The 27,473-nt window shown below is 37.3% G+C and overlaps 1 protein-coding gene and 1 pseudogene across 4 annotated transcripts in view; one reads left to right on the plus strand and one right to left on the minus strand.

The window, feature by feature from the left end:
- The window catches only part of ZFPM2 (zinc finger protein, FOG family member 2), a 440,124-nt gene that overhangs the window by 376,409 nt on the left and 36,242 nt on the right, over positions 1-27,473 (plus strand). The gene's annotated exons all lie outside the window — the stretch shown is intronic.
- On the minus strand, positions 3,101-8,464 carry LOC103551330 (large ribosomal subunit protein uL11-like; annotated as a pseudogene).

Here is a 27,473-nt window from a genome sequence, read left to right on the forward strand (position 1 = left end):
AGCCCACGATGGTGCCCAGCCATTGTCCAACAGCACTCTCCTGTCTCATATATCCTCTTTAGACTACACTGCTCCATATCATATGCCAGTTTTGCTTCCACGGGTTGTGCTTAGTGTCTACTTAAAATTATTTCATCCAAACAAATGCAAAAGAAAAATAGTTATGATATGTTTTATCTGGAACCCCACTAGTAATGACTCATATCCCTCCATTCCCCAGAAATAGCTTTACATCTGAGCCATTTTATTTCACTGAAAAAGGAGGAAGACGTATTTACAAGTAGTTTTACATATTTGTTTATAAGGAAAGAATACTGTATACGAACATTTTTCTAAATGTTTACATTACCAGGAAATTCCAAAATATTCAAAGAAACACCAAATGTGGTATGGTTCTCTTACAGATAGAACAAGTTGAATTGTAGGAAAAGTATATTACAAAGTTGTCTGAAGAGAAATATTCGCATGACAAGATGAGCAATTCCTCCATTTTGTAGGTTTCACTAAAGTTGCAATTCCTAACTATCTATATTTGCAATCTGCCCTGGCTTAACAGCAGATATATACAGGATGGCTCCTACCGTGTGATTCTCAGTATGTGATAAATGGAGATAAAGTTACAAGAGGTTGTCACTTAAGAGTTTCATTCAGCATCTCTACCCAGTAAGGCAACACATGTTGAACGTCTCCTTTTTCACTTTGGAGAATCACTCTGTTTTCCTCACTCTGGGGTTGCAGTCTGCAAGGATCCACTTTTATAGTTCTATTTTAGGGTCTCTGTGAATATTTTGTTGCATATTCTATAAATATGATTCAGTATGTCGCTTTAGACTAAAGCTTATAAATTTATACATTTAGAAAGGTATCCCTCCAGGATTTATAATTTGTTGCTGCTGAAAAAATGAATAGAGATTTCATGATTTGTTAGGAGTATTTGATGAAAATATAAATATGGGCGCTTTAAGGAAGCAATGATACAGTTGCTTTTAGACAACCAATCCACTACAAATGAAAAGCATCTTGGGTACAATGTATTTTATAATTGATTTTTTAAAGTTGGTGAAGTTCTTTGTTTTCTCTTTTGTATTTTTTAAAAGGTTTCTAACCTGATTTGCTCCATTTACAGAAACAACTCCATTTTTATCATTTTATTTTAACAGCAGTGTCCTTCCCAATATAAACCAATTTGTAAAGCCCCTATTTAGGACAGATCATGAGACTCCCAGTTTCTGTAAAATACTGTTATTTTTAAAAAGATTTTTAATTAACAGAGACTATTTATAGAAAGAGATTTTAAAAATGGACACGGTCAAGTTTTCGGAATAATTTGTAAGATACATACTTCTCTCCAAATTCATCAAGTTGTATGCATTAAATCTGTACAGCTTTTGTATGTCAATCGTACTACAATAAAGTGGTTTAAAAATTTAAAAACAAATACCACCCAAAAAGATAATAAAATGGTGTAAAAAGACACCACCCAAAAATTTGGTGATTATTTTATGATAAATAGACAATTTGAGTCATTTTTAAGTCATCCAAACTTTGTAATGGGTGGAAATGTGAATTTTAATCTGTGTTGGCAGGAAGGAAGCAAGCATTTTTGCTCTTCTGTGTGTTGCATGACTCCAAATTCTATTTCCTTGGATAGGTCTATCCAGTAGGTCGGCCAGCAACATGCACCAGTCTGTGGCAAGCCTTCTCATGACGACCTTCAAGGAAAGCAAACTAATTCCTCCCTTGTCTCCTTTTCAAAAATTTAACGTCTCTGTAAACACCTGGAAAGATGAATATTTCCCAACTTTTGCACAAAAGTAATGTTGTTATTGATAAACTGTTAAAGATGATATGTCACTTTGATTTACTTTTTTATTAAGAGGTGTTTTAAGTATTAATGTTTAAACATCTCCATATTTTTAAGCATTAATATTTTTTCTCTTATCTAGTGAAATTTTAATATACCAAGATGGTTAAAAATTCAAGGCACTAAAGTAGAAATCAAATCACATTGCATGTGTCAATAAATCTGTGAGCTGAAGTGGGATCCACCAAGTGTGGAGACCATAGAAGAATCATGAATGTGAAAAAAGATACCTTTGTAAACTTCTAGTATACTTCTGCAGTTCAGACATTTAGAAACATTTGCTACTTTAATATTCATCTCAATATGAATGGCTTTGACCTCGAACCTCTGGTATGCTTCAAGATAGTTTAATTTACTCTATTAATACTAGCCACAATGGATGTCATATTCTTAAGGAGCCAGTTAGTCATCCTTTGAAAAATAAGCACATGAAAATAAAGATTTTTTCAGTAGTTAGAACACAGGCAAGCAGTTGGCATTTATTAATTTCTTCCATACTTTAGAATAAATAGCCAAGCATATTGATAATTGTTCAGACAGACCCGTGAGTCAAATTATCACCACTGCACAGAACCCCTAGAAACAGAGTAAGAAATTAATAAACACTTGAGGATTTATTGATGCTTGGATTATTTATTGGGTTTGCCAATGATTGGCTACACATGGAAGAATATTCCATGACAATATTGTACTTTATTAGACAACTTCCTCACTATCTAAATATATGAATTCTGCTTTTGTACACAAGGACTATTTCTTCTACTAATACAATGCAAGTCCTTACAGACATTTGTTCTTTAATATGTCTAATATTTTTAATTAACACTAGATAAAATATCAGTCACTTTTCACATTGAATAATAAACTGATATAACCACTGTTATTTCATCAATTCCTTAATAGTCTGCATTTGGTCATTAAATACTTCAAAGTTTGTTCACCCAAAATTCTTAATTCATTCAGGTAAAATGCGTGCGTATGCACATAGGATTTTGCATATAGTTTTAAGGTGTTTGTGAACTTGTTGAAGGCCGTCTGTGGCCTTCTTTTTGTTTACAACTTCAGACTTGGTAGAGAAGGGCATTTGTATGCTTGATAGTCTTGACCATAAATCTGAGAAGATTCCCTACCATATTGTCTTTATATGTCATGAAGAGATGATGTGACCTCCACATACCTTTTTTTTTTTTTGGAGTGTCAAATTATCCTTTATCGAAATACTTTCCGTTGTAATTCTTAACTAGTTGGGCATTTTACCATACGACTGTTGATGTCATTGATGATGTCATGTGGGTGGCAGCCATCAGCATTGCAGCTTGCAAACTGAGCAGTCCCCAGGATCTCTTTAATGGTTCCAGAGAGTTCTCTGGCCAAAGATTGGTGCTGTGTCTGTCAGGCAATATTAACAATCTCATGAAAATTGCTATTGTTAGTATGCTTAATATCTTTCTGCCTCTTTCCATCTCTGGTTGGTTCCTTGACATTTTTGATGGTCAGGGCAGAGGCAGAAGATACCCCCTCAGTCTGAGCCTGTCTGTTCTGAACAGTCAGTTTCACTGTAATCCTGACCCTTCTAATCACTGGTTGCCTTGGTTATGTCATCACCAACCTCTTTTGGAGTCATATTCAGGGGACCGACTTTGGGGGCCAGGGCACATGTGGGACCGACTTCCCACCAGTGCACCTAAGGTATATGACTTTGATCTAGTTGGGAATGAGTGGTGGAGGCACCAGGTGTGGGATAAACCTGGATGGGGACCACCAGAGAAACTTGCACCTTGGCCTCTTCTGATCAAAAAGCCCCCCACATAACTTTTAAATGTTAATCTTTTGTTGTAGAGGATGCTATCTCATAAACAAATATTACAGAAATATTTCTTGTATACGTATATCTTCTATATAATTTTGCTATGTTCCAGAAGACAGCCAAGAACCTATAAAGGTGCAACAACTAACAAGCAAAAAGCACCTAAATTTAAATATAGGTATACGTTTCAATAGATGCAAATATGAACTTTGACTTAAACAAAAACCTAGTTAGATACCACAAAACGTCTTGTATTTTAGTCTAACACTTTATTATTAAAAGAGTCTCTCAGATCTTCACCGAGAGCTCAGTCATAATTTAAGCACAATCTATATAGACTGGTTTGTTGGTTTTCCAGCTCACATTGGTTTGAAAAATGAAGCATTTGTTGGCAGCAGGAACACTGGCCATATTGGGAAGTGAACAACAACAACAAAAATCCCACTAAAGAAGTGAAAAATGTGTGCCAGGTCCTTAAGGAGTAGAGTGACTACCTCAATGACCCTTGAGAGCACTTCTCTAAAACAATGCGTGCTTCAAATGTTTCTCTGTTCTCTGACCTCAGCTTAAGAAAAACAAAAAAGGAAATGCTTTAGATTTTAGCAAGAGTTCTGTTAAAGAATGGTCAAGTAACAACTTGTGGCTTTCAACATGGTAACTAATACAGATCAAACAACTCAGTCACAGATTATAACAAATAAATGGAATGTAGTTGTAATCTTTTTTGCCAAATTATGTGATGCATACGGCACATGTTAGTGTGACTACCTGAATGGCCTTAAAGGTTTTTCTGCAATTTCTATGTTCAGAAATTTCTATGTTCAGAAATTTCCTTAGTTTGTTCTCATCTACTGGATTTGTATTTATGAATATTCATGTCTATAGGGAGGAATACACAAGCATATGGGCTATGCGTTCTTGGCTACAAAATATGAGAGTTGCCTGTAACCTGTTTCATAGACATATTCAGTTTGGATAAATTTTGCTTTCCTTTCCTGAGAGAACAGTTTCGGCTGTCTTTCTTGTTGGTATCTTTGATTGCTCTTATATAAACAGTAAAGACACTTTGCAGCTCTAGTTTTTCCAGGGCTTCTGGGCAGATATGCTTTTAACAGCTTCTTTCAAATCTTCTTAGGAATGTTTCAGAAATGCTAGGTTAGAGGGTGATGCAAAAAAAGTTGACAACTGTAAGGCAAGCACTGCCAATACAAACAATGGATGTCACGCTTTCGGGTCTATTTCAGGGAGGGTTGACTTTTTATTTCTCTCTATAAGTTCGCTTCCTTATAACCCCGTTTTCTTTTCCCTGTATCCTCACCTAACCCCAGAAATTATTTTATTTGACTTAAAATTACTGAAAGATGCTCCTTAATACTGGGGCAGTCTGGCTAATGGACTTAGGTCAAAATAATTGATCCTGAAGACAGAGAAATCCACCCAAATCCTTATCTTTATGCTCTTCTTAATTTCATTACATGCCTCACAGACAGTCAAAGCTGGGTTCAGAAATGGCAACTGTTACACAGTGTTTAAATCCATTTGCCTCATATAGGGCTGTTTAATCAGAAATAAAATATTTCACAAACACACTTTCATCATCCTCTTCCCTGTCTCCTGCAAAGGTTAAAACATAGAGGGAAGGAGAAGAGAGAGATAAAAAGAACTGGTCAATATAAATATGAGAGATATTGGTTAATGCCAACATAGTAGTGTTTATTCTAATGCATTATGAAGAATAAAGCAATAAAAAGATAATGTAAATTATTTTCATAGCATAGAAATATGCCTTAAAACTAAATAACATTGTAAAAATAATAAAATGAGCTTTAATTATGAGTGTGCAATTCTATATTATTAAAATACCAGAGAAGTCCAGCACACTAATGTATAAAGATAATTATTTTAGAGTCGTGGAAAATAGACAGAAAACAATTTCTTATAGAGCATTAGAAATACAGTAAAAATTTAAAATATTGGTCTATTTTGTTTATTTACTCAATAAATAGTTACTGCAGCCTACTGTGTGCCAAGTGGTGTCCCAGGCATCAAAGTAGTGAACTTCCTTCCCTTAGGAGCTAATATTCCAATAGGAGAAACAGATGATAGATAAATGCACAGGGGCCGGCCTGGTGGCACAGCGGTTGAGTGCACACCTTCCGCTGTGGTGGCCCGGGGTTCACCGGTTTGGATCCCAGGTGCAGACATGGCACCACTTGGCAAGCTATGTGTGGTAGGAGTCCCACATATAAAAGTAGAGGAAGATGGGCATAGATATTAGCTCAGGGCCAGTCTTCCTCAGCAAAAAGAGGAGGATTGGCAGCGGATGTTAGCTCAGGGCTGATCTTCCTAAAAAAATAATAATAAATAAATAAATGCACAAAATGTATACTTTGTTATGGAGAAAAATAAGACAGAAGGAAAATAAAACACAAAGGAGGTTTAAAATTTAACATAGGGTGATGAAAGAAAGTCAAAAGGGTATAACGGAGCTAACCATGCAGCTGTCTTAAGCAAGAATATCCCAGGTAGCAGCTGGAATGTGCTGGCGTGTTCCATGAACAGCAGGGTGGTCCAGAGTGGCTGGACAGAATGGAGAAGGAGGAGAATATATCATATGAAGCCAGATGACCCAGCAAAGGAAGTTGAGAAGGAGCAGCCAGTGAGGTCAGAAGAATACCAGGAGTGTGTGCTGAATGGAAGCCAAGGGAAGAACGTGTTTCAAGGAGAAACTGTATTCAATTTTTCTGATATTCAAATAAGACAAGATCTACGAAATGACCCCTGGATTTATCGATGTCTTTGGTGATATTGACAAGATCAGTTTCCTTATAGATATGGGACTGAGCACCTATTGGCAAGTACAATTGAGAGATAGCAAGCAAACATACCTATTTCAAGGAGTTTTGTTTTAAATGAAAGCAGATAAATAAGAGCTGGAGGGTTTTTATTTTGTTGTTATTGTTTATGATGAAGAAATTATGGTATGTTTTCATGCTGATGGGAGTGATCCAATTAAGACTGAAAAATTGATGTTTGTAGGAAAGAGGGGGCACCTAGCACCCAAGTGGGGGTTGACCTTAAATAAGGGCATGGTCACCGCATCCATAATAGTAGTCATGAGAGAAGAGCATGTGGACACTGGTGCATATAGTTGAGTTGAGGTGGAGGTGGAAATGAAGTTCTCTTCTGATTACTACAATTTTCTTAGTGAATAAAGAAGCAAAGTTGTGAGAGAATGGACAGGGAATTGGTGTTGGAGAGTGAATGGATTAGGGAAATATAGTATGATTGCTGGGAACACTACCGACCCACTTAATATTATTGGTGGTGAATTTAAAATGAAACAGTTGGAATTGTTGTGTGTTTTTGTTCAACTAGTCTACTGCTGGGTATAAATGCAGAGTAGCTGGGAAGCTGTATTGAACAGGGTTGAGATTTTGCCAGGCTAATCCAATGAAGCAAGGGGAGGTGAGGGAGTGAAGGATATTTGCAAGGAAGGGCTTATGATGAAGGACATAGTGTTTAAAGGTGCAAAGAGGATAAAAGACAATGGAAAAAAGGTAGCAATATTGGATTTTAGGTCCTAGTGAAGTTAATGTTGGAATGAAAGTTTTAGAAAGAGTGAATTAGAATGATAGGAGTTATGGTTTGAGAATGGGATGCTCAGATGTGAAATTATACAGGCAGGGTTTAAAATTATTAGCAATAAAAAGGTCTGGAGAATGAGTTGTTAGAAGTAGGGTAGAGCAAGATCACTGGATGAGAGGAGGTAATACGATGGTCTCTCTGGATATTGTGAATTTTGCCATGACCAAGCATTAAATCAGGAGCAGTATATGAGAAGATCTGGGAGCTAAGTTTTCAAGAAATGATGACAAATGATCTGGAAGTTTCCAAATGACCATGCCAAGAAGTGATAGTATGACAATATGAGATAATATGAGAACAGGATTTTAGAGGACGAAGGAGAATAATCTGCAGTGAGGAGTAAAGACAACTATTCCACCTTCAGCTCAAGTGATATGCACTTCCTGGGAGTGAAATCAGCTCCACTCGAGAGGGAAGGAGCAGAGGCAAAGTGAATGTTCAGAGCAGGTTGAGGCTATAGAAGATTTTGCTGGTAACTTCCCTTGAGTACCAGTGGAAGGATTTTGGGGTGTTGGTGAGGATAGGATAGGAGATGTCAGTCAGGCCATATGGGGATTTGACTATGGGGATGAGGGTAATGGGAGACCTGGGCTTCTAGGAATGACTGATAAAAACAGAGATAAAAGTCACAGTAGGATTAGTTTTGCTTGAATCAGAACTTGGAGAATGGTGGTAAGGCCATGAGTGTCAGTGAAGAATAGTATAGGGCTAGCCAAGAACATGTAGGGTCCTGGTCTCTCCACTCCCAAGGGCTGACATGCAAGCGGGGAGAGGTGGTAATATCTGAAACACTCAGATCTCTGGGGTCCTCTTGGGGTCAACACAGGAGATCATTTTTAAGTCAAATCAAGTGAACCCAAAACCTTAAAAGCATCATAAATATGCATGTTGTAGACATGCAAATAGAGAAACTCTGAAAATGATATCCTGAAATCTACCTCACTTTCTTTTCTGACTTGTCTACAAAACTAGGGTTGGGCACATGGAGGAACACTCACTTCTTCCCTCTCCTGGCTCTTTATCATTCTATTTATAGTTCCCTGTGGAAGTGTCTGCTCTTAAACAGTTTAGCCATGGTGTGTAAAGTATGCTTGAGCACTTCCACAGATATCAGACAAGCAGCACTCCTACCCACAGTCCGTCATGTTCCCAACACTAGGAACCACGGTCCCACCTCTACCCTAGAATGGCCAGGAGGTGTCTTACCTATAGTCATATATACATTCAATGCATTGGTGTTGCACTTCAACTAGACACTGAGGATGTAATGTAGATCCACAATAGATTATGTCCATGTTCTCATAGAGGTTACTCTCTAGTCAGAAAGACAGACACTAACAAATGTAAAAATTTCTTTCATGGCGTATAACCAGGGAAACACACCCAAACTGTGTGAGTTTGTTGTGTGTGTGTGTGTGTGCATAGGGGAGGTCAAGGAAAGCTGTCTTGAAGAAATGATGCTTGCATGAGCTGATTTTGAAGGATGAACTTAGTCAGATGGGAATAGGATGAAGTTTTCTAGCCAGAGGGACCAGCTTATGCAAATGGCCTGTGGCAGTGAGTAAATGGTGCATTTGAAATTTTTAAAGAAGGTGAGTGTGGCTGTAATAAGGACAGACAAATGACTTGGATGCAGCCTGGGCTATATTATTGTATACAGACAGTTGCATCCTGGTTATCTCACAACTTCATGTAGGAATTGTTTGCTCTTCTTTGGCAACTCTTGGCACAGTCAAACTCAATTCTCTCAATGGTTTTGAGGAAACAATGAGGATTGTACACGTGTTACTTCTTAAGCATCCACAGAACCATCCACCTAGTGAGTTCTAGCTCTTATTTTCATAACCAGCTTGAACATCACATCTTCTCCACCTCAGCTCCCTTAGTTTTTGTTTGTTTGGTTGGTTTTGGGGTTTTTTTTTGAGGAAGATTAGCCCTGAGCTAGCTGCTGCCAATCCTTCTCTTTTTCCTGAGGAAGACTGCCCTGAACTAACATCCTGCCCATCTTCCTCTACTTTATACGTGGGATGCCTACCACAGCATGGTGTTCCAAGCGGTGCCATGTCCCTACCCAGGATCCGAACCGGCAAACCCCAAGCCGCCGAAGCAGAATGTGCGCACTTAACCGCTGCACCACTGGGCCGGCCCCTCAGCTCCCTTAGTTTTAATGTATCCTTATATTATATAGCCCTTAATAAACTGCAATATGTTATTGGCTTTCTATATTATACGCCTACACAGTCACGTGTTGCTTAATGATCGAGATGTATTCTGAGAAATGTGTCTTCAGGCGATGTTGTCATTGTACGAACATCATAGAGTGTACTTACACAAACCTAGGTGGTACAGCCTACTACACACCTAGGCTCTATGGTACTAATCTTATGGGACCACTGTGGTATATGCAGTCCCTCATTGACTGAAATGTCGTTATGTGGCACAAAACTGTACCGAGGCTGTATTTTCTACACAGTACCTCACAGAGAGACTATCTAATAGTAAATTAGGTCAATTTACTGTTGCTCAATAAATATTTATTGAAATGAATTATCTTAAGCATTTCAAATCCTCCAGATAAAGGCATCACACAGAACATCTTGTTAGTATTAAGTGCATGGACAGACACCATTTCATGCATGTTTACGGAAAAAAAAAAAAACATATATTGTAACTGTACTTAAAAGAACTCATATAAAGGGTTTTTGTAAAAATACCTAATTAACTAAAACAAAGCAAGTTACCAACATTATCTTTAACTTCTATGTGTTATATGTTATAGTAAAACATGGTTATCAAGCTATGACTTCAAAGAGCTGTGCTTTCAGAGTAAGATATGTTTGATTACACAGGATTCGTCACTTGTTAGGAATATTTTAGCTTGCCTAGCTTCTGAGAATTAAGAATAATTTTTGACAAAAGTCTTCAAGTTATAGAATTATCACCAGTTTTTTATTTTATCCCAGTTGTGGTTTTATTGTCCACTTATGTACAGAAGAATGACAGTTCCATCTACTGAATTGTATAAATGCCCAATCAAATAAAAATGCTTATCTTAAAAAGAAACTGTTGAAGTACAAGGGATGTATACTGAAAATATCCTTTCTCCCCTTTGGAGTCTTTAGGTAAATGACTGGTCAATGGCTTATTAGGTTTTTTTATTCATTATACAGCACAGTTACGGAGTCTCCAGTGTGGCAGATAAAAACTTTTTGGCTCAATTCTTGGGACTTTACAGCTCTTTTCAAAACAAAGCTGAGTCAAAGTAGAATGATGCCATTCCCAATGTATTTATGCTAGGGATATTTGGGGAAAATAAGTCATTGGTAACTACCATTATTTAATTACAACTGTTTGAATTAGAGTGTTCAATTGGAATGTTAAACTTTTTCTGGTTAGTATTCCCCATTGCATAAAACACCAAAGTAATAACAAATGCTCATTTGAAATGTTTTTGTTTTATTGGCATACAGGTACTAGTCACAAATTGTTGCTTTTAAGAAAAGCTATGAAAATATGTGAGAGAATAATCTGCAGTTTATGCAATATATAGAGAGTAACTGTGGAGGGTGGGTTTTTTTGTTCTTGTTCTTGATGAATTTTGGTTTGTGGAGACAGCAAGTCTGCTCCCAAAACTCAGTGCTACAGCAATAAACATTGCAACCTAAACCAGAAACAGTTGCCTCTGTTTCCCTTTGTTAAGGCTGACACAATCTTTAAGTTGACCAGAGGAAACCATGCTTGTTATCACAAGTACTAAATACCGCCTTAAGGACGTTCTCAATTTGCCCTCCATTCCTGGAATAGAACTGAAAATGTGATGAAGCTAGTAAGTGTGTAAAATAATGCAATGTTCAAAACATTTTATTTTTCTCTGAACTATATGGATGCTTGAAAGAACTCAAAGGGTCTGTGACATAGAAAAAAACTTTAAATAGCAATTAAGGCATTTTTTTTTTATTTCAGCATATAAAGACAAGGAAATGTAATGGTTTTAATAATTAAGGATGCAGACTAATGCACACATTTTGCAGTACTAATAAAAACTTCCTGTTATCATCTCTATTTTTAAGAATGAAGAAGGCATTTCCTTAATGCACTTCACTGCTTCCCTTGCCAGCTCTGTTCAGGCTCAGAATTTGATAATAACATTTCCAAATTGTAAAAATAAAAAATAGCATTAAAAATTGATTTAAGTCCAACTTTCCAAATCAGTTAACCCAAAGGTTAAGTGCTACTGCACTTGACCTGAGAGAGAGTTTGGTCCCCTTTTATAAGACCTGAGTGTAAAGAATAAAGACAGCATTTTTCTTCTTCTCTTTTTTAAAGAAGCCACATGTAATGTTCTCTGAGTTAAGTTTTACCATTCATAATGAATGCAGTCTCGCCATTCAAATGCGACCATAAGTACACAGAAGATAAGAATTTAATTAAATGTAGATTAAAACCAAACAGGAAAACACACTAGCTGATAATTTTATCCCATCCTCTGGCCATATTTTTTATACTTCCTTCTTGTTCTTCTTTGGGCTATAGCTTATCAACATGCCGATAGTACCATAACTCATTACATCTGATGGTGCAGTGGAAATGTGCGGGCTCTGTGCTTGGATTTCTGAGGCACTTAAAATGCAAAGCATGTAAATGTCTCTGTGAAATATACTAGTGTGGTAACACTGGTGAAAAGGAGGGGATTCTGAAGAAATCCTTAAATCTCTCACAAGATGCATCAGTATTGCATAGTAGCAAATGGAATTTTCCAACTGGAACCAAGTCATGTATCCACACGTATACAGTATGGCTGACTATTTTGAGTTCCTTTAGCAGTTGGCAAGTAGGAGTGCCAATCAACTTGCTTAGTTTACTTCAACATATGTAGAATTTGGTACATAGGCATTTATATCTCTTTGTAGGAGAATGGTATTTTTTTCCATTGTTGAGCATAATGTAGTAACACAGTATCACCGTGCTTGAATGTTGTTCTCATTAATCTTATATAAAAATCCCTAAATGATCTCCTATTATATAATCTGAATCTAATGGGATTGTGAAGGTAGAGGCCATAAAACCTCAATGAGAAAGGACAGAAGGGATGGAAGGCATTAGTTATTAAGACAATTTGTATATATTATTTAAGTTTAATCAGTTTGTCTTTTTTGTAGTATATTCATTTCTAACCATTATAGAAAAAGGCAATCAACAGTTAGAAAACTTCTTGGTCATTGTAAAGGAAACCTCTAAACTGAACACAATGATTTTAAAGTCCAGAAGAGACTACATATTGGATCTGTTAATTAAATATTAAGCTAAATTTTAGAATGTCACTGCATTCTTCAATGTGCAATCTTGATTTATTAAGCGCTAGTAAAGCATAACTGGATCATTTATATATTTGCATTCTCTGTATCTAAAACTGAGAGCCCTAAGAAGTGCAACATACTTTTTTTTTTAAAAGCAGGCATAAAACGCAGAGGATATTCTGTTTTTTTGAAGGCAAATAATTGGTTGCTTTTTTTTGTTTTATAGCAATGGGGTGTTTAGCTCACACTAATGAATAGGGTTTTTCAATTAAAAGCTCTCTGAAAAACATGATTTCAGGTTTTGCTTCTTTAATGTAATTTTGAAGTTCTTGATGTTTTGAAGTACAAAACTGATAACACCACTTTCTCTACATTAGCTGTCACTTGACCACTTTGCACTCAAGTTGATATAGTATGATACTGTGACATAGCTGCCGATTTTGCCTTTAAAAATAAAGCAGGGGCCAGTCTGGTTGCGCAGTGCTTAAGTTTGCTTATTCCGCTTTGGTGACTCAGGGTTTGCCAGTTTGGATCCTGGGTGCAGACCTTTGTACCACTTGTCAAGCCATGCTGTGGCAGGCATCCCACATATAAAGTAGAGGAAGTTGGGCATGGATGTTAGCTCAGGGCCACTCTTTCTCAGCGAAAAAGAGAAAGGTTGGCAGCAGATGTTAGCTCAGGGCTAATCTTCCTCAAAAGATAAAAAACACAAATAAACCAAAAGGATTAACTCAATTTTCAAAGACACCAAAAATTCCACCATCTAGGAAAACAGTGTTTAATGGAGTGAAGCTATATTTTCTTGCCATTAAATCACCTGGAAAAAATGAGAGTTGCAGTATAGACATGAGCTCAAGTGCGGACATCAGCTGGACATAGTGGCTTTATCCAGACTACTAGAGACATGGCCGAGGCATCAGTAATATTCTCTATCAACTCATTTTTCTTTAGTCCCCTTTTCATAAATTAATTTCAGTGCTGATATTAAGAAGGAACAAAATAAAACTACAGAAAGCAAAATTGAAGTGCAAACTGGAGGAATATATTTTGGGATTTTGAAAGAATACATTAAATATACTTTTGCCTGGTAAAAATTTTTGTATAAAAGTATAAAATATAAAAAGAAAACCGACCAAGTAGTCTACATATATCTGTAAGTGAAGGAGGTAAAATTGCTAGTCTCTAAGGCACTCTAAGAAAATGATAAGAGATTTAAAAAAAAATCTCTCCAGGGCTGGCCCGGTGGCGTAGTGGTCAAGTTCACATGTTCCACTTCAGCAGCGCAGGGTTTGCTAGTTCAGATCCTGGGTGCGGACCTATACACTGCGCATCAAGCCATGCTGTGGTGGCATCCCAGATACAAAATAGAGGATTGGCACAGATAGCTCAGTGACAGCGTCCCTCAAGCAAAAAGAGGAAAATTGGCAACAGCTCAGGGCCAATCTTCCTCATAAAACAAAAAAAACTCTGGCATGGCATGAGGGCAGAGAAAGACTTCTTTAAACATTTAATCTGATAAATTCTTCCCTTTTATCAAACATATATCTAAAGGCAACAGGAGAAAACTGTTTCTATGCAGCTCACATTACTTCTTCCATGGGCTCCGGTCTACCTTAGATTCTATTCCTTTAAGAAGCTCTAAGAAACTGTAAGAAACCCCTGCACAGCTTGCAGAACACTATGTTGGTATGCCCTGGTCACGTTTGTGCTTTTGTCCTCTAGGACTGCCAGTGCTTCAGTGCCAAATGACTGTTAGGTCATAACAGACAGATACTACTATTATTATTATTTTTACTATCATTAGGATCATATTTTTATAGTGAAGGACACAACTCAGGACCAGCAAAATGGAAAGACACATAGGGTGAGGCCTGGGCGGATCCCAAATGTGGGGTTTCAGGCCCCTGCCAGTGGAATCGGGTACATCACCCTCCCGGCACATCAGAGCGTTCATCAGCCAGGAGATGCCAGTGAGCTTCCGTGTTCAGAGTTCGTACTGGCACTGCGTTATGTAGCAAGATTGATCCACTCACTGGCCATGTAGCTGAACTCCGCCTCCAGCCCACTCCCCTCCCTGGAGGTCAGAGGGGGCCTGATGGTGCCTGGCTCACAGCCCAAACCCTCTGATCATATGATTGGTTTTTCTGATGACCATTTATTTATGATATAAAAATATTCTCCCATAACTTACTCTAGTGTTTGTGTGGTTTTGTTTCTTAATACATCTGGAGTTTCCCCTGGTGTAAGGTATATCCCAACACCATTGATCCAAGAGCCCTTTATTGGAAATGCTACCTTCTCATGGGATCCTAAGGCCAGTTTGTGAAAAGCTCCCTCTGGCGGCAAAGAGAACAGCTGGGTGGTCTGCGGGGTTCAGGCACACTAGTCGGGACTTGCTTACTTGCTGTTCGGCAAGAAGGATGCCGCTTAAGGGAGGCGGTGGTGTCATAGGATGGAGAGAAGTAGACCACTCGGGAAATATTTAGGAGACAAAATCACGAGTAATGAATTAGATTGGGGCCTTAGGGAGAGGGAGGTGCTAGGGATGACCTCCCGGTTTCTAGGTTGTGTAACGGGTGATGGAAGGCCTGCAGACATAAGACAGCTGGATGTTTATTAGGGATCCAGAGACCTCACGGCCGAGAAAGCAGATATTGTTTTTTAAGAGGGAAGAAGGGAGGGAGAGGGAGCTAAGGAGAATGGGAGGGAGGAGAGAGAGAGGAAGGGAGAAGGGAAGAAAGGATAGGGAGAAGCAAAAAGGAGGGAAAGACAGAGGGAGGAAGGGAGGCCAAGAGCATTTAGCTACCCAGGAAAACGCTCTTCTGCTATCTCTAGTACTGTCCCAGGCTGGAAATGATGCCAGTTTCAGAAGAATTGAGAATTGGAGCATAACAAATATTTTAGGGAAAAAAATATCCAGGTAAGGGTATGTAAGATTTCTCCTGGGCCACATCAGTGAGTGTCAGTGACAGAAAACGAAGAACAAGAAATTTGTGTTTGGTAATGCTTTGTCAAGGGCAAAACACACAGGAAAATTTGGACTAGTATTTATTAAATACCTACTGTGTGATGAAGCTTTATGTATTATTTTATTGAAATCTTAAAAAAACGCTGTAGCCTGAATTAGCCACATCTTACAAATGCAGAAACTGAGTCTCAAAGAGTGTGAGTAACTTACCTTCCATGGAAGAACGAATAGATTCCAGAATGGTGTGCACGCAGAGATCTGCCTGCCTCTCTCAGTAGCAATCTCTGCTTGTCTCTACAACAAACCTTGTCACCTCCAGGGGTACCGTTTTGGTTAATTATATGTGTATTTTATCTGAAATGAAATTGCCTCACTAATTAATTATTTGAAAAAATGCTTTACCAACTACTATATCCTAAAAGTCTTTTTTGACTTTATAAGTATGTAATATTGTGATTTTAAAATCAATATTGTTCTAGAAAAATGAAATTAGTATAGTAAAATCTTTCAGGAAATTATAAAAAATGCATATTTCTAAGTTATGTTAGGAAGTTAGTTCTGTGGCAGTTTTACTGGGGTGCCTGAGAGATTAGAAATTTTACTCCATATACCATGTGTGTCTATTTTGGTGATGTATCTTTGATTACTACCCTTTGAACTGTTTTGTCAAGGCTGAAATGAGCAAGAGGAATGCTCATAGTTTGCTTGATTCAGAAGAACGACATTGACAGAGCACGACCAATTTTGCCAAGAGGGAAGTTAGTGAAATGTATCTTAGAAGCAACTATGACATTTTAGATGTACGTATAAGAAACCCATTTTGGGGGAAAATATACAAAATGGATTTTCATAAAACCAGGCTTACCCTGGAACAAAGCTACTAAAGAGAATTGGACCACCCAGGATATTTTAACTCCACCCTTTGTCTGAGGAAGACGGTGTTCTCATCAAGCCCTGGGATAAGTGAATTATCAGTTCAGCAGGCAGAGTTATAAGTGAAAATAAGGTAGATTTTCCAGTCAGATTTGGCAATTTCTTCACATTATTCTTTATGTTAATCAGGTGCAAATAGTAGGGAAATGTGAAGAGGGAAAATGTTTCCCTCCCAATAATCACACTGTGCAGACTTTAAACATTTTTACTAATGCTCAAAACTACAAACCTGATTTCCTTCCACCTTAACAAACTGTGTTATGGTTTCACAGGCAAACCAAAATGGATTGCAGGAGTCTGCAGGGCCAGGAAAAAATTATGTGTCTCAAATAATTAAATAAAAATAATTATGAGAGGGACTAGCAGTTAAAATATTATTAAAATATTTCTGTTAATGAGTAGTTAGAGTCACCTCCATGGCAATGGCAAAATTAGAAGTTAGATTGTAATGAATGCATGTTACAGCATTAAACAATAACACATTCTTCCCAGGAAAACTAAAATGACAGGTGTAGCCATTGATGCTTCAAGCATATACTCTGACCTCGAGACTTGCAATCTGCTACAGTCTGTGGAGCACATACTGTGGAGTTAGAATTATGCTGAGGGAAAGAAGGACTAGAAAATGTCGCATAGGAACTTCATTTTATTTACTGCAAAATATGTATTTCAATGTCTTATGGAGATAACATTTTAAAAATAAAATGGAAATGAACATCTCCCTGGCTGCTTACTTCTCTTTCTCATTTTCTTAAGCACAGAAGGAGGTTTATGAGCGATGGAGGCTACATTTATATAGCTTTTTAAACGGATGATGCTGTGGTATTTGACCTTAGGTAGATTGTTTAAAAAAAAGAAAGTTGTTCAGCCGAGTGTCTCTTAGTTATATTTGAAACTGAATTCTTGCCGCATTCTTTATTTAAATCGTTTGCCTTAATGACCAGTGCTCATAGATTTCAGAATTATGCAAAAGATGAAAATAAAACTAGCATTAGTCGAATTCATATTTCTGAAATACATTCATTATTACATTTTGTAGTTCTCTGCAGATCATTAGTTTATGCTTGGTTTTTCTCATATTTCCAATTTTGTCTAATTCTCAGTCACAATTTTTACATTATAACCCACTGAAGATTTTATTTTTTTTCATTTCAGTAACCATTATTTGAATCATAAAAAAAAATGCATTACTGTATTCATAATGTACTGCTCATGTGACAGTTTTTGAACTTTAATATTCTTTTCTGTAATGTGCAGGCTTAGCAGCCTATAAAAGAGACATATTGTTTGTAATGTTTCCTACCCACAACAAATGACGTGATTCTGGGGCTTATGAAATGGCAGTAGTTTTCTAAATTTGTGATTCTTCTGTGTTCCATCGTCAAGAACAGTTGTACATCTGCTCAGCACAGACTTTCCGAGACTATGAACTTTAATTGAGGAAAAATAATGAGGGTTCAGGGACTACTGATACGGAGTCGGGTGCAAAGCAGGTGCCGTGCTGCCAGATCAATGGCTTATTTACTCCTTTGTCATAAACAGGAAACAGTTGGTTGTGTGTGGTGACTACACACATATTTTAAAGCCTGGGTACATATTTTCTCCTGCCTTGTCAACGTAGAACATTTTAAACAGTGCTTAGTTTATGATGTAACAAAACTATATAGAATAAGCAAACAACACTTGTTCTGTTTTAATAATTAACCACCTTGTTTGAAAAAGAACTCCAGGAGTGATTTCAAGAACATACAACATCGTATGTGCTCCCATCCTTTACCTCTCAACTCAGATGGTTGCAGTCATAAAGCCTCTATATAATTGTCTAAATATTTTTCTGCCTTTCTTTATAGACATTTGACAGTAGAAACCTTTTTTTCCCCCATATGTACATAGGGAAAGCTAAAATAGAAATTGTAGATAGTTTTAGAATTCCATTAGGATACTCTAACTGTTTGTACAGGTTTATCAAACAAACGAGTAGAATTTTCTTGTGATGTAATTGGGAGGTTGAGAGGGTGGAAAAGCAAAGCTCAGAATCCTTTACTGACTGCACAAGACGAGCACATTGGGCTTTCAGTAGGCATCTGACTTCCGGGGTGTTGGAACTACCTCCCACACACCTGAGCAGGACCAACCTAAGAGGCTAGGGTCACCAGAAGGGGGCGTGCTCCTCTCTCAGCGCTCCTCATTAGCAAACCATCACAGGGCTGCAGGATGCCTGGAATTAGCTGCAATTTCCACCATGACAAGTGACTTGTTGTGTTACATAATGATATGCTGGGAATTTAAATCCTAGGTTCTAGAGATCAGTGGTTTAAATTCTAATGATGGGTTTTGTGGCACGAGAGTCTGACTTTTAACACGTGGAGGTTGGAGACCATAGAAACAGCACCGTAAACTTTATACCCAGAGCCCACCCGCGGACGGCTCTTCTGAACCCTCAGACAGTTCACACAAACCTCATCTGTCGACCAGAGTTGTTATAATTGAAACTGTTTTTGGGAACAGTCTTCATTTTCCCTGTAAATCTCTCTTAATTCCTTTTGGAATTGGAATTACTACTGGAAGTCCGAGTTAAGTTGGAAAGAACTGTCACTGAAGAAAACCAAATTTACGTTAAAGAAAAAGAAACCTGAATTTCTAAAATGCAAATTATCGAGCCTAAATCCATTAAATAATCAGTAACTTCAAAGCACATTTAACCAAAGTATGATATGTGACAATCTAATTAATCTGCCTGAAAGTTTGAAAACACTTTGGTAAAAAAAAAATTTGCATTTTTCTTGTTTTTTAACTATATATTCATTGCTGCATCATGTAATGATGTAGCAATGCATCTTTCTTACCACAAAGTGGTGACAAAAATATCGTTAAATGTGGAAATAAAAATATTGCTTTAATTTCTACTCATACCAAATAATTGCTACTAATTAAATGTGTCATTCTTTAAGTAAGGATTGCATTTTGTACTGATATTTCAGCGAATGTTTATACTCAATATGGATCTTGTAACGTTGTTAGTATTTCTAATGTGCTATTATATATTTCAAGAGTACTTAAGTTTAGATTTTTAATTCATGCTAACTAAATATTATGTGCAAGTATTCAGTGCCTAATATTTTTCTCTGTTACTAATTTCTATAATAAATGCAGTTATGGTAAAGCAGAATTTCCCATCAGTATTGTAGGAATAAGGCATAAATGAAATCCACTTTTTGTCCCCAATGGGGTAGATGTGGATTGTTAGTTTAGTCAGCAAAATTTCCTATGAGTCCAAAAGCTAGAATGAGGATCAAGGCAAATGACAATTATGAACAATGAGAGATGTGGTTACTTAATTTCTATTGATGTGAGGGCTTAAATTAAAAGATAAGTTGAGGTCACTTAATTTAAAAGCAAATATTCAACCAAAAGTCTATATTCAGCTGGCTTTATAAAGAATTTCTTAGATCCACTGTCTTGAAAATACGTAGCATCAGAAGTAGAATTATTCATTCATAAATGTATGCTTTATTCTAGGCAGCAGGAAGTAGTAAGTTCAGGCTTGGAAGCTCTGTCATACCGTGCAGAGATGAAAACTTTGAGACGAAGTGACATCAATGAAAATTTTCTGCATAAAAGACATCAGGAGCAAAGTCTTTGTCTAGGACCCCTGATCTCTAGAGATGAATATTGTACCTCAATTTCTTGTTCTATGACCTGCCATTCTCAATTGAATCTAATTTCCCAAAAAGGATATAAGAAATGTGAATTGTAAGAGAAAAGTGGTAGTGACTAATTTTTTTTCTCTCAATGGAGGTAAAGCGTGTGATTTTTTTTTTCTTTTTAACACAGATGTGTCTGAGGGATAACAGAGAACAAACCAGGACATGATTTGTAAGCCCAAACATGACTGTTGCAAAATTGGCCCTGGCTGTAGGAGATTTAAGTAGCTATTGTTGGGAGGATTTTTGTGGTGGGCGAACAAGTCTGCCATAGATACAGACCTTCAGTGTGTCTGCTTTCCTGCATTTTGTGATGGTCAGGGGAAATTTACTGTGTGTGTGTGTGTGTGCCTGCACACACATGCATGTGCTGTGTGTGTGAGCATGCCTGCGTGCGTGCGTGTGTGTTGTTGTAATAATTGTGGCAGCAGTCTCAGGAGAGACAGGGAAGTCTAACTCTGTTTGCAGGAAGATATTTAGTTGAATGAAAATATGGCAAAATACTGAAACCATTACTGTCTTAAAAATGACAGTTGATATTCTAGGAAAGAAAAATCATATAAGAAAAGCATTTGAGAGACTGCATAATGATTTTATTGACATAGTAAAAAATTATTTTCCAACTGAAGTTTTGAGCCTGCAATAAAACCTTTATGTCAAAAATTACCCTTATGCAAGGGGATTAAAGCATGCTGCAAGCCTTCAGAAATGCCATTTTCAGAATACCTTCTGATGATTATTGGTGTCTTTTTTCTGCAAAGTTATATAGAGAATATATTTTAATTAGCTTCCACTTGATACTACTTCATGCACACTGCCCAACTCTGACCCAATGTCTGATCATATAGAATACATTACAAAAGAACTGGTCATTTGAGTGCTTTAATATAGCTTTGCATTAATGTCAGGCATCATTTAGACAAGGCATTAAAAGTGTTATTTTAATGACTGAAGTGTGTTGGGTAGAAGAGGCTTAATCTTTATAGGAAGAACAATTTCAATTAGCTCTAAAATATTAATTTGTTGGTACAACTATACACTGTAACGTATTTGGCTACAAAACGTCTTATGAATAATACATTGCTAGAATCCACTTGTCTTATGATGTAACTAATACTACCTTTAAAAACAAGGGTTGCTGGTTTTATAACCACCCTGGATCAGTTAAAATAAAAACTAATTTTTAAAAACTTGATCATTTTTAATGTTGAAGCCTTTTTCTCTACCCCCATCCCCCAAAGTAATTTCTAAGGCTGTAAATAAAATATGCAATCTCTGACTAGTAAGATATTGAATAGGTTTTAAATACGATATGGCTATCTGTCTTAAAATTTTAGGAGCATTTTTATTTATTTGTTTACATGGTGAGTATAAGATATTCTCCCTGGAAACAATTTGTCTCACTGTGCAAAGTGTGAAAATATGGGAACAAAAATAACTGCATACCTTAATCCTACTATTGTGTTTCTGGGAACTAAAAATGCTGCTGTTCTGGCTTTTACTCTCCTTGAATATCTCCCTGTAGCCTTATCTTTTCCATTGTAGTGGCTGTTTATTGCAACATCTTGGCATTGGTTTTCATGGCTGTGCATGTGGCCCTACCCTAAGGTGAGTGAGAGTCACATAGGTAAAAACCCTGTAGCCCTTGAAAAAATATGCTGTTTTTCCCTGCAGCTAACCAAAAATCTGCAGTTGCTTCATAGACTTCTCAGGTGCTGCCTATACAAGGCGAAATGTCGGTGGCTCTAAAATGCTTGAACGCCATACGCCAATGTGGAACACTTGTCTCCTGGCTTGGCTGGCTTGAAAGCTTCCGTTACACAACATGAAGCAGCTGGATAAAAAGTGAAAAACTCTGTTGGCCAGTCGAAGGATTTATGCATCCTAACAAATGCCACCAAACAGACTAATAAAGTAGGAACAATGGCTTTCATATAGGTAGGCCTAAAAAGCATACATCATCTTCTATAATTCTCCTAGTGACTCTCATTGTCATGAGTGGCATTGGTCACATTTAACCTTATTCATTCTCAAATATATGAAAATTAGATTTATTTTTATATAACTCTTGTGTGATGTAAGACCCGAGGAGGGAAAATGCTGCGGTTTATAGCAAAGCAGAGCCACACAAGTGCAGTTTTTCAACGAGGTAAAGGAGCCTTTTGTAGTAGATTTCATGCAGCAGTTGGCATTGGCAGTATTGCAAAAAGAGATGTATTCTGTTGTGCTCTGTTTGATCAAGTGCTAAACCCGTGTGATCAATAGAGAGACAGATGTCGGGTGCAGATGGCGATGCCGTGATACCTGGGGCAGCGTGGGCCTGCCAGAATGACAGAATGGGAACAGGGAAGAGCAGCAATGCAACAGAATGTGACAAATGAAATTAGGGTTTATACTAGTCGATAATTTACAGCTAATACAAAGTGACAGAATTTTTCAGTACCCAGTATATTTTACTTCCAGTAATGCTATAGCCAATAAAGGCATATTTCATGCAACATAATAAAATGAAAGCTGTGGGGAAATATAGTCCAACCATTTTTTATTATGTTACAACTTTTAAAATTTATCCCTGAGAGAATACTAATAGCATGCAAGTCTTGTTAGAGTGACGTCTAAAGGCATTTTATCTCCGAATTTATAGCAGCCCCATCATTTACTCTCATTGCATATTAGACTCCTAAGTTGAAGACAGATAACTGTAGTGATCAAAATGTGTATGCTTTGTTTTAAAAGATATATTATTAGAGACTCTTTCAGTCTGTTTATAAAATTATAAAAACAATTATCAGTTTCAACTTATGAAATAAACATTTTAATTTCCTATATTAATGGGAATGTTTAAGCAGTCACCTGTGTAATTAAAAATGAAAATCTAAGCACATATTAAAAAGTTGCCTCCACATCCAGGTCAAAAGCCATAGTTAATAAATTTGGAATATATTTTATGACTCTATAATTCAAAATAAACCCATAAATACCTTGAAGTGACAACTTTCACTGTAATGGTCAGGGAATCTATTGATGTCTCTTTGCAATTTAGCCAAATTCCCCATAATCTTGAACTCACACACACTCATACTTGTAGTGACTTGCTACCTGCAAGTTTGGGCATGGTGTAGGGAGGATGGGTGGAGCCAACTCTAAGCAAAACTATGTGGTGGGCTCCTTTCATTCTACTCTGAGTTCCTTTGTTTCCCCTCCTCCTGGGTTTCTGGTGTTCTGAAGCTATGCCACGTCTGCAAAAAATAACTTCATAGAACTGCTTATCAGTGTGGGACCTCTATCCCACCCACTTCCCCCATTATTCAAATATTCACTGAGCAACAGAATCCTAATATCATTTCCCAGAGCTTTATAACCATATCCAAATGAAACTCTAAAGTTGGAATGCTCACCATCAGGGATTGTCTGATGAAAGGCATACTGGAGAGTATAGGAATTTCCTAACACCTATACAGGCACAGTAATGGACAGCAAGATTCATGACTGCCTGTGACACTGACAAATGCTTGTTAATAATATTAATAGAGATATCCATGCTTTTAACAAACTTTCCTAAGTGCCTGCTTTCTGAATATCAAAGAAGACCCAAGACATATCTTTCAGTGGCGCTAATCACCAATATCTTTCATTGGTTCAGGCGGGAACATTTACAAACTATGGCATCACTGAATGGAGATAGGATCATGTCTACTGCAGTTCTGAACATTTTGGGAGTCTTGGCTGCCCAAGATATTGCTTGGCAGTTGAAAATCACACAGACACACAAACAGTCACACACATGCACACAAACACACTTTCTATTTATTTACTCCACATACAGTAGTAGTTATTTTTGTATAGCAGCTAGGCTAAATTATACCTGTGAATTAATATTTATGATTACCAAAAGTAATATAGCAATAATATTCTAGATATTTCAGTAGACATTATGCTTTTGAGTTTGCCATTTCAGCTGTTCATTCAATTTTAACAAAAAGAATCTTGCTCTGTTTTTTAGTAGCCTCATTGTGAAGTTTTAGTAACATTGATCAAAAACCCTAACTAGATAAAAGGCGGCTAGTTTCAGTGTGCATTCTTTAGGTATTCTAATCTACCAAATATGAGAGCTGTTCTAGAAAGCACTAGTAACTTTGAAGCCTCATACAGAAAGTATGCCTGAGGTAGTTGGTCTATTGCAGTATGAATGGATCGCTCATTTTGGAAGACATCCACAGCTGGACGCAGAGTCATTATAAGAGACTCATGCTTGACACCAAAGCCTTCCTGGTCCGTGTTAACAGGCCTCTCTTTCTTTGGATCATAACATTCCCTTCCAAAGATATTTTTAATATGCCACTTGATAAGAGGTAATTGGAGATAAGCAAGATTATAAGATATTTAACTGGATTCTTACCTTTATGTAGTTCCATTTCACACACAACAGAGAGTAAGCTTAGGCTTATAGAAAACCATTTTATTTCATTTTCAGACTCTAAAAACTCACCTGGAGTTGTCTCATGATGGCAGTATTTATTGGCATGGCATCATCACTTTACTCCATCTGCCCATTTTGATCTTTTAATCAGTTGAAAGGAACCAAAGTACCAGCCTTTTAATTTTAAACATGAAGAAAGTGAGACTCAGAAAAATTAGATGGATTTCCCGCATTCATAGTAGCACAGGCTATATAAGAATCCAGGACCTTGACTTTGCCATCATGGCCAAAGGTAAACAGAACACTAGCCAACCTGGGTTTCTTTGCTAGGGCAGAACTGCTCTCCACAATATCGGCTGTGTCCATTCTTCATGAGTCAACTCAAATCCCACCTCTTTTCCTGAGGCTTCTCCAACGACTGTAGGCATCATGATTTTCCACTCTCCCAAACTCCTGTAACAAGTGATACTTGTATGATTTGGCTTGACACATGAATTGTCTCTTAATGACTGCATGTATATGTGTGTGTGTGTGTGTGTGTGTTTACTAAATTAGATAACAGTTTCTAGAATCCAAGAACTCGACTTTATCTATTAATATCTTGAACTGTAATCATAGCAGCCATGGTAAAATGATAGCTGCATTTATGCATGAATGAATTCAACCATGAGTTCTTTTCATTCATGACCCTCTCTGCTTTCATATCTCGCTTATTAGTCGAAACAAGGAGGATGCTTCCTTAGTGTCCCTGACCAGTGTCAAGGATAATGGTATCCCTTCATTTAACACATTTGTTGTTTGGCTACCAGTGCTGGGTATTCTGATAGACTTTAAGGACATGATAGTGAACAACACAGACGGGACTTATTTTCTGTAGCTCTGGAAGGTGAGAAACTGAATTGCCTGGATTCAACAATTAGCCAATGAGTGAGGTAAAAGACAGTATAGATACCAAGGCAAGGATATAGGATTTTTATTTCAAGGTACCAAGTTTGACTTTTTTTTAAGCAAGTACCCAGGACTTCTTTAGGGTTAAGATTGTAAGAATATGTCTTTGAAAAGTGACAAACCCACTTTTGAAAGGTCTTAGCACGTTGGAGATCATATTTCTAAATAGGCAATAGACTCCAATTAAAAACAAAAGCAAGTAATGGAGTGTATCATTCGTGCCTGAGTCACACAGCTGTGGGCCCCTTCTCTGGACTAGCCATTATATATGTGCTGCCAATCCTCAGAACAACCCTTCGAAGTAGGAGCTGTTACTCCATTTTACAGAACAATGAACTGAGGCTCAGAGAAAATAAACAATTACCCAAGTAACATAGCTAAAAAATGACCAAATTATAACAGAACATACCAGAAGTTTGTCATCTTGACAACTTTTTAAATTGTGCTAAACTGTATCAAATTATCTGTCTCACTTGCTTCTCTGTCAGAGGTCTTTTAAAGATGATGTGAGTGTTTGAGGACATATTTCTGTGGGCGTTATGAACATTTCATGTGCAGTTGTTCTCTGGCACCTCAGCATATAGATCCAGTGGGATCCAAGGCCTGCCTGAGAGTCTGGCATCATGGGACAGGAGAAGAGAGACCTACCACCCCTCCTTTATGCATATGGGCTGAGCACGTTGAGGGAGCAGTCCATGTATTCTTTCACCCTCTGCACTCCACACTGCCTTAACCATAGTGTGTGTTCCATGAATAGAGGTTGAGTAAGGAGCTGAATAAATTACTGATGAAAATTATCTCTTACTTGCCACCTTCTGTTTTGTGCTACCTAATCTGACCAGGTAATGCTGGCCTATAAATTACAAATTCAGGAATAGAGGAAGTCAGTTAGACTGTGCTCTGGAAGTTTTTTTCACCTTTCTAAATTCCTGCTCTTTTTATAAGCTATAGAGAGCCTAAGGAAAATCCCATGATGCTTCAAGAATGCAGGGATGGTCATTTTCACTTTTGCCCTGCTCATGTCTCTTTGGACTCAAGATGACTTAACCCATTGGTTATATAAAAATATTTATTTCTCTGAATTCCCTTACAGACTTTAGTGTATTACTTTCCCTATAAGTAATATATTTATATTTAACTCAGGAAAGTGCAAGGCAATGGAAGGCAGGAAACTTTATAGATTTTAAGAGGATGAACATTTTGTAAAAAATTACAGGGAGTTTGATAGAAAAACAGTGATATCAAAAATATCAGTTTCATTATTTGATCCCCAGAAAGAGAGTGTAAACTCAATACATTAGTAGAAGGAGTGAAGCAAATAAATGCAATGAAATTGACAGGTATAGCATAAGAAAAGCAATTAAGACACCCTATGAGCAAAAATGTAAGTAGTGGATTATTTTAGTGCTGCTACTTCTCGTAAAACACGTATATTATATATGTTAATACATGGCCCTTTGAAAGCCCCTTGGAAAATCAGTTATACTGCCATATATGTTCTTGACCTACTAAGAATATGTATGGTACTGATAATATTAATTTCAAGATGGTGCAAGGTCTTACACTGAAATATTTAACTTTCAACACTTGGGTAAAAATTTTAATACTCCGATGAGTGATAGAATACTGAATTTTTTTCTTTTGTAATGGCATTTTTGGTAACACAGGGTCCACAGAATTAACACAGATCTTCCTCTCCAATAAAGACAGCCACCAAGGGTCGTGATTACAGGAAGGGTCATAGCTCACTCCGCTATCTACCCTCTCAAACGTTCATTTTGGTGTCACCCATATCATGTTAAACTGGCATAACTCCTTGTGAGTGGGCACAATGCCAACATAACAGATGGCTCAGAGCTGGGCATGCCAAGGGACCAGTATGTG

The sequence above is a fragment of the Equus przewalskii genome, chromosome 8 (assembly GCF_037783145.1).
Source record: "Equus przewalskii isolate Varuska chromosome 8, EquPr2, whole genome shotgun sequence".
Classification (NCBI taxonomy): Eukaryota; Metazoa; Chordata; class Mammalia; order Perissodactyla; family Equidae; genus Equus; species Equus przewalskii.